Here is a 14,405-nt window from a genome sequence, read left to right as displayed (position 1 = left end):
ACGTTATGGATTTTTAACGGATGTCTTAATTATACATTATTATTAACGGGAATACTGTATTACACAGATTAAAATCAGGTCCTAAGTCAACTCGGAAAAGCTAAGAGCATGTTTTAATATTAAAAGTCTTGCATACCTAGTGCACAGTCTGGAAATTCAGGGGTAGGTCTGTTTACTCTAGTTGAGCATTTTCTATACCACTGAAAGCAATCTATAAATAGAAAAATCTATCACTGCATTTAAACAATGAATCTCCTTATTCTCAAAGGACAAATGAAGTCTGGATTGTGTTGTAAACTGCTACTCAGCTATAGGCGAAATATTTAAGCTATTCTAGGTACAACACTAGGAACTGGATGATTCTGAAACAAACAAACAAAAACCAATTTCCTTCTTGTTGTTGTTGCTTTAATTACCAAGGTTATCACACACAAAAAAAGCTCAACACCAACAAAACGAAACCAAATGTCCTCTTCACCATTTCTCCTGGAAGCCGCCTGTTGAAATTGCTTTGGAAATTTTGACATGATCCCTAAATTCAACGTGGGGATTTAAAAAAAAAAAAAAAACTCCTTATTTACCTCCTAGGGAAAGTGTTGCCCTTATGCCACATATAATAGCAAATTGCTTTTTTTATGGCATGCATAACCTAGATGGGAAAAAATATGGCGCTTCGGGGAAGGAGGGAAAAAGTAAATGAAGTTCCAGGAATGTCATTCTGAAGTAATGAGGCATGGACAGAAAATATACCCCTCACATCATCGGATTGAGATGGCAGTCGAAATAGCTTCATTGGAGTGTCAGTACTCATCCATCAATCAATCACCCACAAGAAAAAATAGCAAACGGGGCGGCTTTTATGGGATTTACTCATGGGCATAGGGAAGAGCGGCTCAAATGTAGTTCTGACATGAAAAGCAAGGTGCTGATATTATTTTTTATGATGGGAGGATCATAAAGTGAATTGAGAACAGCGAGGTCTGTCTTTGCTCGACCTATTCAACCAGAAATGAATGGAGCTCAACTGGAAAGGAACAGTCTTCGCATGGGTTCAGATCGAAGGGTGGGCTCTACTGAGCACTGTCCTTCGACAACAAAATTCTATTAAAGGAAAATCAGTGCATTAGCACTGGGGCTCCTGAAGCTGTTAAAAATCGCCTGCTCCAACCCAGGGTTATTGGATCAAGTTACGTAATCCAGATCCCGCTGCTACCCCTTCAGAAGCAGATTCTTGAGCTCTTGTTCCAACGAGGGGGTGGGGGGGGACAATAGAACTCTCAACTCCGTGGAAATTGTTTGCCTTCTAAGAAAGAAAAAATAAATCATCTGCTTCGACATCTAATTTATATGGTTTCGTTAGCGCAATTTCTCGGGGGGGGGGCGGTGGTGGGGAGGCGAGAGACAAAAATATTGATAAATTTGGTAAGATTCATGAATTGTCACTTGGTAACTGTAAATGTCACTGCTGAGGGACAGCTGCCAACGTTCTCCTTAGGAAACAAGATGTGGGCTCTCGCTGTGAGATAAACACAGCTCTCAGGATATTTCTAGAGACCAGGCCTGTCTTTCATTTGGCAAGCCCTGTGAGGCTTCTAGAAACTTCTTTCTGGAGGGAAACACTACCATGAGCTCAGAAGAATGTTTGTAACTGTTTTCAGACCACTCTCTTCCTCTCTCTGAATAAACACAGTGCTGATATAATGGAACTTTAGAACTGGAAAGGCACATGACGTGCAAATATGCGAATTACACTCGAGTATCTCCATTCCGACACCAACCCCGGGGATCAGTGAGGGTGAGAACCTGCCTTTCCTTCCCCATCCCTCCTTCTAGCTAAGACCACCAACCAGCTGCAAACTGAAATGTCCACTGGAAAAGAGTGTGTATAAATCCCTGAGTTTTATGTATTTGGCCCCATTTCATAGTTCAGCAAATTCACCAAATCTACACCATGTTACAAAGCACCGGGGGCACAAGGCAGATTTGGAAGCACAGTTGTTTCGGCAAATTCATTCCACAAGTTTTAGGGAGCACCTGCCGTGTGCACGACACTATTCGAGGTGCTATGGAATACGGCAGTTAACAACGCACACAAGGTCCTAGTCCCCCTGTGCTTACCACGGCTTCTGACAGGGGGAGCTGATACCAGACGCCTCGAAGAGGAGCTCGGAGAGGGTCCAACCCCTCTGTCGTTTGTGTTTTAGTCCTGGTTTTCAAAACAACAATATTTCAGAAGGGGGCATTCTCCTTCTGAAAAGCACACAGAAAGGAAATAGCTTAAAAATAGGTCAAGGCCTAAATGTAGAATATAATCACAGAATATATTGGATAGCCCAGACAGTCCCCACAGAATTTCTCTAAGGTCACAAGTAGATTTCTGAAAACTCACCACCCGCCCCCGCCGCCCCCCCCCCCCCCGCCCCGCCCTGCCCCGCCACAATGTGCCTGCTTGGTTGAGTTTTGCATCATTAACGTCCCAGGCACAAGCCGCCGAACTGAGTTGAAATGCAGAAAACAAACTAATGAAATGACATCTTTGGGAAGCATTTATGTAACTCTGGGTAAGCAGTGAGGAGATGTACATATACATGAATTCGCTGTTATTTTTCCAGGGTCTACAGACAGTGACACAGTAAAAGTCTATGATTTTCTGAAACTTTTCACACTAAATCCAAAGATTACGAGGCCCTCAAAGGGGCATGCGTTCTGTTGTTTTTCCATCTGTCACCTCACCGGTTATCTGACTGTGTTCCAATCTTTTACACTGGGTTTCATTTTTTAACCTTGTTAAATGTTTTTGTCTAAAAAAAAAATTAAAAGTGTCATTTTCACATTATCCTCTACTCTCTACAGGCATAAAAGTGTGTGGATGAAAGCTATAGTGATAATGATCGTGATGAAATCACTAAATTCTACTCCCGAAACCAATACCACACTATATGTTAACTTGAATTTCAACTAAAAAAATAAATACATAGGGGCGCCCGGGGGGCTCGGTCGGTTAAGCGTCCGGCTTCGGCTCAGGTCATGATCTCACGGTTCATGAGTTCGAGCCCCGCGTCGGGCTCTGTGCCGACAGCTCGGAGCCTGGAGCCCGCTTCGGATTCTGTGTCTCCCTCTCTCTCTGCCCCTTCCCTGTTCGGGCTCTGTCTTTCTCTCTCTCAAAAAAAAAATAAACATTAAAAAAATGTTATTAAATAAATATAAAATAAATAAGTAAATAAGAAATCTCGAAGGCTTTAAACACACACGTACACATGCCATTCTAAAGAGTAATAAAGTGGTATCTATTTGGCACAAGCATTAGGCCAGGAAGAAAAAAAAAAATCACAACTGAACTTTCGGTTTATTTTTTTCCCCGGTGAGATGTTAAAATGCTAATTTCATTTTCTCCCTTCCTATATGTGGCACTTTCTCAAAATATCCATGAAATGCTTTTAGACAAAGATTGAGCAGGAGAACGAGATACAAATTTCCATCCCCCCAGACAGAGATACATGTTTCCATTGTAGGGAAGGATTAAACATTTTGAAACTTGTGAATCATCTTTAGAATTTCTACAGGGGAATTTTACCTCTTCATCCAAAGTAAAAGCCACTTATCTCCTTTGGTTTCCTGTGACAGATTCAGAGGCATACGCAGATATACAATTTCCAGGCTCTGGTTAATCTTCTTCCAGTAGTTACGAACAATGGGCTAACGGGCGTGGGTGTTTCTCCAAAAATTATTCATGCGCAAGGCAGCCCAAGGCTTCAGGGAAAACTAGAAATGTTTTATGGATTAGAACAGGACTGTTTTAAAATGCTAGTACCAGGTGGAATGCTATTTCTGCAACAGGGCTCTGTCCATTTCCTTTGGAAAAATATATTCCAAGTAAAATGGCTCTTCCAAGGAAAGGCACCTTGATCTGCAACCTTTCAGCACACAAATGAGTTTACCAATAGCCATATGATAATCATTAAGGCCTTTTAACAAACGATCTGTTTGAAAAAGACAGATTAAATCCTCACAGCCCTTTCTACAATGTTTATTTGCTTAAAAGCGCTTCCGGAAGTACAAATAATAACTCTTTTGCGAAAACCCCCAAGAGAAGTTGAAAAACTCGAACAAATGCATTACTTAAAAAAAGAAAAAAACCTACCCCTCCCTTCAACCCCTCCAGAAAATGAATTTCAGTGTGTTCGCTGAATTATCTGGAACCTGAAACCTGTGTTTGGGTATCCGTCCCCAGGCAGAGGCTTATAGTTACAGAACTTGCACAATCATACGATTATGTCGCAAACGTGGCGACTTTGTACAGGAACATTTTCACTTTTTAAATGACCCGTATAACATTCAGGAATTAGAAATGTGTTCGTATATTTTTTACATACACAAAGTTCAACCGGTTTGCGGAGAAGAAGGAAAAACCGTTCCCATCCTGTACTGGGGCTAAATATGACAGGAACATTCCGGTTTTGCAATACAATATTTTGGCTTCGAGCACAGCAGATTCAGAACGCGGTGTAAGTCCAGCAAAGCTGACACACGAAACAATTCTCGTTTGGCTCAGGGTTCTTAAATGTCACGATATCTCGAGACCCGCTATCCTTTTTGGTCTCTAATATACTCATATCGGCCTGATGTCTCCTGACTTCGATTCCTAAAAGCCAGGCACCGTCAGCATGAATCATAAACTTCCAACCCCCTTAAAGTTCCAGAAGGTAGTGGATCCGTACAGTCTTTGTAATGGTCAACCAGCTCTTACACTGCGGAACCCAGATCGCTTTTTAAGGAATTTGGTATCAACCATGTTGCCAACACATTTGTCCTGTTGTGTGAATTCTAGGTTGTTTTTGTTTTGTTTTGTTTTGTGTTTGTGTTTTTGTTTTGGGGGTTTTTGGGGGGTTGGGGGGGTTTTGTTTTTGGTTTTTTTTAGAAAAGGCAGTGGGACTCTAAAGCAGAGTGAGTTGGGAGAATCACATTCATCCTTGCTCTGAAGGAAAGTGTTTATTTGCCAGCGAGGAAAGGCAAACACGTTTTTATATTAGGAAAGCAGACTAGTCATTTTCAAAGAAAAATGACTACAACCATACCTGTAGAATGTTTCTGTGCAAATGCACTAATTTTCTAACGCCTGCATGCTGTATATAATACATTTGCCTGTATATTAGGAAGAAAAGCCAGGCTGTTTTCCCCATGTACAATGCAGCTTGGATGGTTGGGAACATAAGCCTTCCGTACATTTTTTATACTGTACATATTTGTATATACTAACTATATCTCCATGTATGAACACAGATTTTGTTATATTTGCCTGTTTCTGTTTCCTACCAAACTGGCCCACAATGGGGATTCTTTTGTACAGAAAAAAAAAAATATATATATATATATGCTTGTAATTTTTTTCCTGGTCATTCTCTTTCAATAGCTAATGAAAGAATTAGATTGGACTTTACAAAGAAATTCTAAGACCCAAGTTTTTCTGTCTGCATGAGTCCCGTCCAACTGCTGGATCTAGGGAGGAACCCGCGTCCTAATCCAGAGTTTTCCTTTAAAGGCATGCTTCACCCCTTGGAAAAACTGCAAACTCATCCATGTAGAATTATCCTCTTTGTATTGTATCTAATAGTGCCTGAAAAATTTTTTAATGTCTTCTTAGAGGAAGAATTCATAATTGTCGAAATCTGAAACATTAGCTTAATTTTGTTTTTATGACCTCGCAATTTTTCTCCTTACTTATCCGGTTGTTGTTGTAACGGGGCCCCAGGCCGTTCCTGACATCGGCGTGTTCTTCTTCTGCATTAAGGATGTTTTTAAAATTACAGAGATTATTGAGCCAACAGGCTGTTTTAATCAAAACCATGTTTCACTTGTTTTTGATGATTATAAATTGTCCTTGCAATGAAAAAAAAAAAAAAGTTTTCTGCTAGGAAAATTATACCACCCTGTGGCCAAACAGATTCATCACAGATAGGCAGGAATCCGTGCCCACTTCTCCAGGATCTCGAAAATGCTTCCCTTGGCTGGCCCTTGGCTGACTACTCCCCATCATCCTGAATGCTAGGACTCAATGCAGTCACTACTTGCAAATTTCCAAAGGCTTGGCCAAGTTGTCACTGCCCAAAGACAAACAACCCAGCTGGAAATGATGGCTTTCCAGCTTGGAAAAGAAAACAATGCAGGGATTTTCAGCAAAGGTGCTCCTGCCTTTGTCCCTTGGTGCCACCCTCCTGTCCTCTCTCCTAATTATAAACAATCTGGTCTTGATATCACATATAACTTAAACCAGGTCAAAAGGAACATTCAGATCAGCCCCTCGCTGAATAAAAATGACTTCGTTCGGGTGCACTTAAGATGTATGTCTGTGTACGATGCTGCGGCATTGAAATTATCTCTACGAGGAGAGATTTTTTTAATACAGTTTTACCACTAGAAATAAATTCTGATGGTGGAGATGAAGAAAACCCTTAAATTATGTCGCAAAAGCCATTATTTTTTACATCTCAAGAGTTGGGGTTTTTTTTTTTAAGAAAATCATTCTACTTTGAGAACTGTAATTAAAGCCCTAAATAATAGATGCTACTTTTTTTAGCTATTCTGAAAAAAATAATGACGCCCTCGCCAAGGCTATATGGAGCCCCTCATTTCCATCAGAAAGGTTTCTATAAGCGTATTATTTACATTTTTACACATGATCACTCTTTCCTTTGGGAGAAAAAGGATGTCTTTTTTTTTTTTCCCCCCCACTCAGCAGTGGAAAATAGACTGTTTCCCATCTGAAACCTTACCGTAATTTGCATCAGGAAACCCAATGGCCAACGTTGAGTACTTGGGTGTGTTCCATTATGATTTTGCTGGAGGCTGTCCCTCATTCTAATGCTGCGGATATTGAACCACCTTTGTGACACCCAGCTGATACGGTAGAACACACAGACATGCCTCTCACCACCATTAGCTTTTGGCAAATGGCTCCGTTTCCATCAATGCCGACTTCCGCTTTGGCCAAGTGAGACATGAAAAGTAAAAGAGAGAAGAAGAGAAGGAAAGAAAAAAAAAAAAAAAAAAAAACCACGCAGATGCACTTAAAACATGAAAAGAATTATTTATATGATAAAAATATATTTAGATTTTCAAAGCACAAGACTGAATAGAAGTGCTCTTTTTATGCTCTGTGAAGATGTTACTGTTAAATGTCTTTCTACATCAGGCTTAATAAATCTGTAATGACATTTGATGGATTGATTTCTGCCTATGTGTGTTTTTTAAAGATGGCAAGAGAGGAGAGAGGCAAAGGAGAGGGAAAGGAGGCAGTGGAGGAGCAGCACTGACCCCCCGGGGAGGCCAAGCGAGGAAATCATTGGGCCTCTCTCTTGCTTACACCTACTGACCTGCTTCCAACATCTGCCCTCATCCCCAACAGATTTTGGTTTTGTTTTTGTTTTTTGTTTTCACAAATGCCAGCACCCTTGCTTGGTTTCTCGGCTGCCTTCGCATGCTCTCAAATCCGGTCAGCTTGTGCCTGTGTAATTTATGATGTAATCTCCACGGAGGCAGTGGGTGGCTGTCTCACAAATTCAAGGATGAAGGCAGAAGGCAGACATGATTGAGATGGCCCGGCCTTCTCTACCTCAGAGCAATAGCCCTGCTTAACACTCAGTTTCCCTATGTCCTCCCTCCATTTCCTTTAATGTCCTGGGAGAATTGGAACATGTTTCACACACGAGCTGCCCAAGCAGATGCTGATGCCCCACCAGAAATGATTTGCTGCCTGTGCACAGCCAGCTCGCGGCCTCCGTATCGTGTGGCTACATGAGACTCGTGCTCATTAAATTATGATGACTATCCTATCACCTGTTAGCTCCCCTTCATTGCCATGGCCCCATGTCTGAGCCGTAAACTATGAGAGCCCAGCGAGAGAAGCAAGACAGGTGGGGAGAGGGGAAGCAGCGAAGGCAGGGTGTCAGGATAAGCAGTCTGGAGCAAACCAAAGGGTTCTTGGTCTTCCTTCACCCAGTGACTATTTACTGGGCACCTATTAGGTGCTACATCCGAGGGTTACACCGATAGTCGTGATGATGGTCACGAGAGCAGAGTCTAGAGTCAAATGGTGTTAGGAATCCGGGCTCTGTTATCTATGTGTTATCTCTGTGATCTAAGGCCGGATCAACAGAAGAACAGAACATTATGACAGGATGCGGGTGGGGACGCCAGGGGCTCAGGGGTGGCCCCCAACCAAGCTGAGAAGTCATGGAGGGTTCCTGAAGAAGTGACACTGAACATAAAGGTAATTTCTCAAGGAGCATTAGAAGAACCAAAAGTACACAAGGATACATCCCTGAACTTCTCCCTTCCTCCATCCAATCCATGCACAGGTCCTACTGTTTCTAACTTCAAAATACAACTCAAGTCTTGTTCACTTTGCAATCATCCTAGATTTCTGTGTTGGCCTTCTAACTGGTCCTTAAGCCCTCTGTCCTCAAATCTGCACTCTACCCTGCAGCTGGAGTGATCTCTTAATAAAGTAAAACGGACCCCGCCATTCTGCTCCTCAAGACCAAAGACGGGCACGCCTTTTCTTTGCAGGGTCAGATAGTAAATAGGTTTGGCTTGGTGAGCCCTGTGGCCCCTGACCCGACAACCCAACTCAGTTACCGTGGTGAAACGCAGCCATAGACGATAATTAGCCAAATGGGCATAGCTGTGTTCCCATAAAACTTTATTTACAAAAACAGGCAACAGGCTGGATTTGGCCCATGGGCTATAGTTTTCTGACCCCCGCCCAAGACCCTCCAACACCCAGGATTTCCTACGGAAATAGGCCTCAAGACGAAACGCGAGGAGAGTTTTCATGGGAGATGAATCCAAGAGACGCCAAGAGGGGAGTGGGCAAGGGAAACGGGAGATGAAAAGATGTCAATAAGATAAAGGGGCCTTAAGAACAATGACCCCCCTGAGCAATGGTGCGAATCCCGCTGGGAACTCTGGGAGCCAGGGCAGAACATCTCCTCAGTGACTCTGCCTACGGAGATGGGAACTGGGATATTTATGCACCACCTTAGCTCAGTTATTAGTGCAGGGCCGCTGCAGGGTAAGGGGAGGGGGCAGGGGGCCTCAACTCCCCAGAACTTCCAACCAACCCAAAGGTTGGAAAAGGTAGGCTTCAGTGGCCAAAGACCACCCCAAGGCACAGAGTCACGTGGGTGGAGTTGGAAATCGAGATGAATGGCAGGCAGGAAAGGACCGATGCCCAGGGACACGGGCAGGCTCCTGTCACAGCCCATCTCACTCAGAATAAAATCCAAACTCCTCCCCAGACCCGCCCAATCCGTCTCCTGCCGGCTCCCCGACCCCATCTTCCCCCTTGTGCGCCCAGCTCCCGCTACACTACCTTCCAACGGTGCCTAAAAGACACCACACTGTGTCCTTACATCCCCAGTGTATCAGCGTTGATACTGAATCCTCTGAAAGGTGCTCCCTGAGCCCCCATCGGGAACACTCTCTTTTTACTCGGGAGCCCCAATCACGTACTCCTGTTGTGTTCATTTGCATGATGTCAGTTTCCCCCACAGGCCACACGTGAGGGCAGAAATCAGCGTGTGTCTTGTTCACATATTCCCAGTCCCGGGTGTGGCCCAGTCCCACACACGGTGGGTGTCCAAAAAATATTTCTTAAATAAATAAATGCTGTTTTTCTGGAGATCTGGGGACGCCCCAGTCACTATCTCTGAAATGCTGCCTCCCTTGCCCCTGTCCACTCATTGCCTGAACCTTCCAAGATCTACCCCTTTCATTCTACCCCCAGGGCAGCGAAGCATTTCTTAAGGACTTTTTGGCCTCAAAGACTGTCATCTGCTAGATCTTGGAACATGCTGTTGAGCTATCCCACCCTGCTGGACTGCCAGGGGCCTCAATGAGTTTCACTTGACTTATCTGGAATGGTCTCCATGAGGAGCAAGGAAAGGAGGAAGTCAGGAGTGCAAGTGAGTGTGCTTGCTCTAAAGCCAGTGGACTCAAGGCAGAACCTCACTAGTCCAAGTGCAGAAGCCAGACACAGGCAAGTCCTGAAAAAGGCAAGACACAGCTCCCAAGGTAAGAGGGGTCAGGCTGGACGAACTGAGGTCCTTCGACAGTCCCAAATGTATCCAATGTGTCATACATCTTGCTCAGTGCATATCTGAATGCATATTCAACAAACTGGACATTTGAAACCACCACGGTCCCAGGGCGCCTGGCTGGCTCAGTCAGTAGAGCATGTGATTCTTGACCTAGGGGTTGTGAGGTCAAACCCCATGTTGGGTGTAGAGATTACTTAAAAATAAAATCTTGAATAATAAAATAAAATAATGAAAATTTTGACAAAATGAAAACAATATAGCCCCATTGATTTTATTAAGTGCGTGTATTGCCTTTTCAAAATTAAAGAACAAATGAAGATAATAGAGTAGGAAAACTAAAAGATGAAAGAATGTACCTATTAGGCATGAAAATATACTGTAAAGCTGTAATAATTTTTAAATGCCTACTGGCACAACGGTGAACAAACAACTCAGTGAAAAACAAAATAATTCCCAGAAATATATTAAACATTTAAATAAGAATTCAGCACATTATAAGAGTAGAATTTTTAATTTGTAAAGAAAAAAAGTGCATTAGGGGCGCATGGGTGGTTCAGTCGATTGGGCACCCAACTTTGGCTCAGGTCATGATCTCTGGTTCATAGGTTCGAGCCCCACATCAGGCTCTGTGCTGACAGCTCAGGGCCTGGAGCCAGCTTCGGATTCTGCGTCTCCCCCTCTCTCTCTGCCCCTCCCCTGCTCATGCTCTGTCTCTCTCTCTCTCTCTCTCTCTCTCTCAAAAATAAATAAATATTTTTTAAAAGTGCATTAACAACAAATAAAATGGTGTACAATTGGCAAATTTCTCAGGAAAACAACTAAGTTAAATATCTCATATTTATTAAATTATATTTCCGATGAATTAAAGAATTAAACCTAGAAGTGAAATCCCAAAACCAGAGAAAAATATAGGTCAATACTTACCTGATATCAGGCAGGGAAGTTATTTCCAGGTACAAATGCTAAATAAGAAATTATAAGGGTGCCTGGGTGGCTCAGTCGGATGAGCATCCGAGTTCAGCTCAGGTCATGATCTCACAGTTCGTGAGTTCGAGCCCCGTGTCAGGCTCTGTGCTGACAGCTCAGAGCCTGGAGCTTTCTTCAGATTCTGTGTCTCCCTCTCTCTCTGCCCCTCCCCTGCTCGTGCTCTGTCTCTGTCTCTCAAAAAGAAATAAACATTAAAGAAAAAAAAATTTAGAAATTATAGAAACTAAAATTCTAGGAGCAAGAAAAAAAAACACCATATATACAATGAAAAGTCACAAATGGGGGGGGGAATTATTTGAATTAATACATGGTTAGTTGTTTTAGCATAATTAATGATGTAAAGAGTGTTTATATGTCTCTAAGAAAATAAATAAATATCCATTTAGAAAAACTTTGGCAAAATTCACGAGCCAATAGGATGCAAATAAAGAAATATAAATTTTCAATGAACACTTAATACAATATCAAGTAACAGTAATAACCAAAGAGACATATATTAAAACAAGGAGAAATCATTTGCACTTAGTCAGCTGACAAAAATAAAACATAATGTCTCCATTATTGGAGAGAGCTCAAGGAAAAGACATCCACGCACATTGCTGCTGGGAGCAAAATGAATAAGAACTTTCTGGAAAATGATTCAGCAGTATTTGTCAATTTCTCTAAAAATGTGCATGCCCTTGGGTTAATTACTCTTCTAGAGAGTTTTCCTCTGAAAATCAGTGAAGATATACAGAGATTTATTTAATAAAAATGTCCAATCATAACACTGGCTATAATTGTGGAAAATTGGAAAGAACCTAAGTGTTCTTAGGTGGAATTAAATGAATTATGGTACACCTATGTGGTAGAAAAACACACAATCACAAAAATTTGTTTTAAAAAAGCAGCCACAGGCTGATTCAGGATGTAAAGCTTGGAAGTCAACACTCTGTCCTACCAACAAGCAAAAAGCTAAACAGACCGAAAACATCAACAATTCTGCTTGGATCCATAAGAGAATAGAAGACACAGGGCAAACCTCTACCCCCCAGATTGAAGGAACAGACACAAATACAGGGAGTAGAGGTTTAACAGAGAGGAGACTCGGGTCAGAAACCACCATGGGAACCACTGTGGGGACAGGACAACTAAACTGTAATAAGAAGTTTCTGGAGGCTCAGTGCAGACAACTCTGACACTTAAAAACCCTAGGAGGACCCAGCCATGGAGGGGCCCTCACAATGTTGTGAGATTTACCTCCAGGAGCTCGACCAGATTCCCACAGTAAGTATCAGAGAAAAGTCTTGAGCTTTCTGCAGAGGAAAGGAACAAAAAGCACCATTTAAAAATACACCACGTGATGCCTGGGTGGCTCAGTTGGTTGAGTGTCGGACCTCGGCTCAGGTCATGATCTCAGGGTTGGTGAATTCAAGCCCCACGTCAGGCCTGCAGCTGTCAGTGCAGAGCCCGCTTCAGATCCTCTGTCCCCCTCTCTCGGACCCACCCCCACTTGTGCTCTCTCCCTCTGAAAAATAAATAAACATTTGCAAAAATAATTAAAATAATAAAAAATAAAAATACACCGGGGCACTCTGTTCTTCTTAACAACTCCTGCACTCAAGACAGACTAGTTAACCAGAGTCTAACCTGCTGGGGTATTCTCAGAACCTAACTGACCTGAGGAAGAGAAACACCCAACCCCAAGCTGCCCAAGCCTTCCTACCCCACCTAAGGTGGGGGAATGGGGGCAGACTGAGAAATTCTTGTGAAGTTCACAGCCCAGAGGCACAGGCTCACCAAAACACTGACACCTAATAGTATGACTGTAGACCAGTCCCCTCTCCCCACACCTCGCCACCACATTACTAATGCCCTATTTACAGTAGGTCCTTTCACCCAGTACATCATGTCTGGCTATTAAGGAAAAATGATAAGCATCTCAAAAGGCAAAAAAAAAAAATGCAGTTTGAATAGACCATCAGAACCAGATATAGCAAGGATATCAAAATTACCAGACCATGATTAATATGCTAAGGGATATAGACACCGTGCAGGAATACATGGGCGCTATAAGGAGAGAGATGGGAATTCTAAGAAAGAACTATGTTACAGATTTAAAAAAAAAAAAAAGGCAAAACACTGTAATGGAAATGAATAGTGTCTTTGGTGGGCATATTAGTAGACTCAACATGGCTGAGGACAGAATCTCTGAGCTGGAGAACATACCAATAGAATCCTCAAAAACTGAAAAGCAAAGAAACAAAGACTGAAAAAAGGAAAACAAAACAGAGTATCTATGGTCTGTCAGTCAACCACAAAGAGCACAACACACATGTAATGGGAATACAAGAAGAAGAAAGAGAGAAAAGAAGAGAGAAAATATTTGAAACTGTCATGACCGAGAATTTCCTCTAATTAATGTCAGACACCAAATTACAGATCCAGGAAGTCTACGAAACAGGATAAATGCCAAAAAACAAAAACAGAGCAAACAAAAACTAGGTAGATTATCTTCAAACTACAGAAAAGCAAATATAAAAAAAATAATGAAAGAAGCTGGAGGAAAAAAACACTTTACCTCAAAGTGAGCAAAGAATTGCTTCCAACTTCCCTTCAAAAACCATGCAGTCAAGAAGAGTGGAATATTTAAAGTGTTGAGAGAAAAAAACAAAAAACAAAAAACAAAACACCGCCAACTTAGAATTCTGTACCATGATAAATCCTTCAGAGTGAAGGAGGAATAAAAATTTCCTCGGACAAACAAAACTTGAAGGAATTCTTTGCAAGAAATGTTGAAAGAAGTTCTTTAGCGAAAAGGAAAATAATCTAGGTCAGAAACTCAGACCCACATAAAGAAGGGAAGAATATCAAAGAGAGAATAAGTGAAGGTAAAATTAAAACTTTTATTTTTCCTATTCTTAATGATTTAGCAGATAAGTTTATTCAAAATAATAATATTCAAAATATATTTGGTTCTGTATGCTTATATGCATATCACACACACACACACACACACACGTGTGTTTGTATATGAGAAAAATGAATGATAACAATGATCAAGGGATGAAAGGGAGGAATCATAGCTATCTCGTTATTATAAGATATTCACACCACTCATGAAGTGGGATAGTGTTACTTGAAAGTGGATTTGGATTATTTGCAAATATATATTGCAAACTCTAGGGCAATCATTTTGAAAAGTAAAGAATAATGACTGATGTGCTGAGAAAGTTGAGAAAATGGAGTCATACAAAATACTCAGTTAAGCCCACAAAAGACAGAAAAGAGTAAAATATGAAAATTGGGAAAATAGAACCAATAGAAAACAGTAACAAATAT

This window comes from Prionailurus viverrinus, chromosome A3 (genome assembly GCF_022837055.1).
Source record: "Prionailurus viverrinus isolate Anna chromosome A3, UM_Priviv_1.0, whole genome shotgun sequence".
In the NCBI taxonomy this organism is placed as follows: Eukaryota; Metazoa; Chordata; class Mammalia; order Carnivora; family Felidae; genus Prionailurus; species Prionailurus viverrinus.
Note: the sequence above shows the minus strand (reverse complement) of the source record.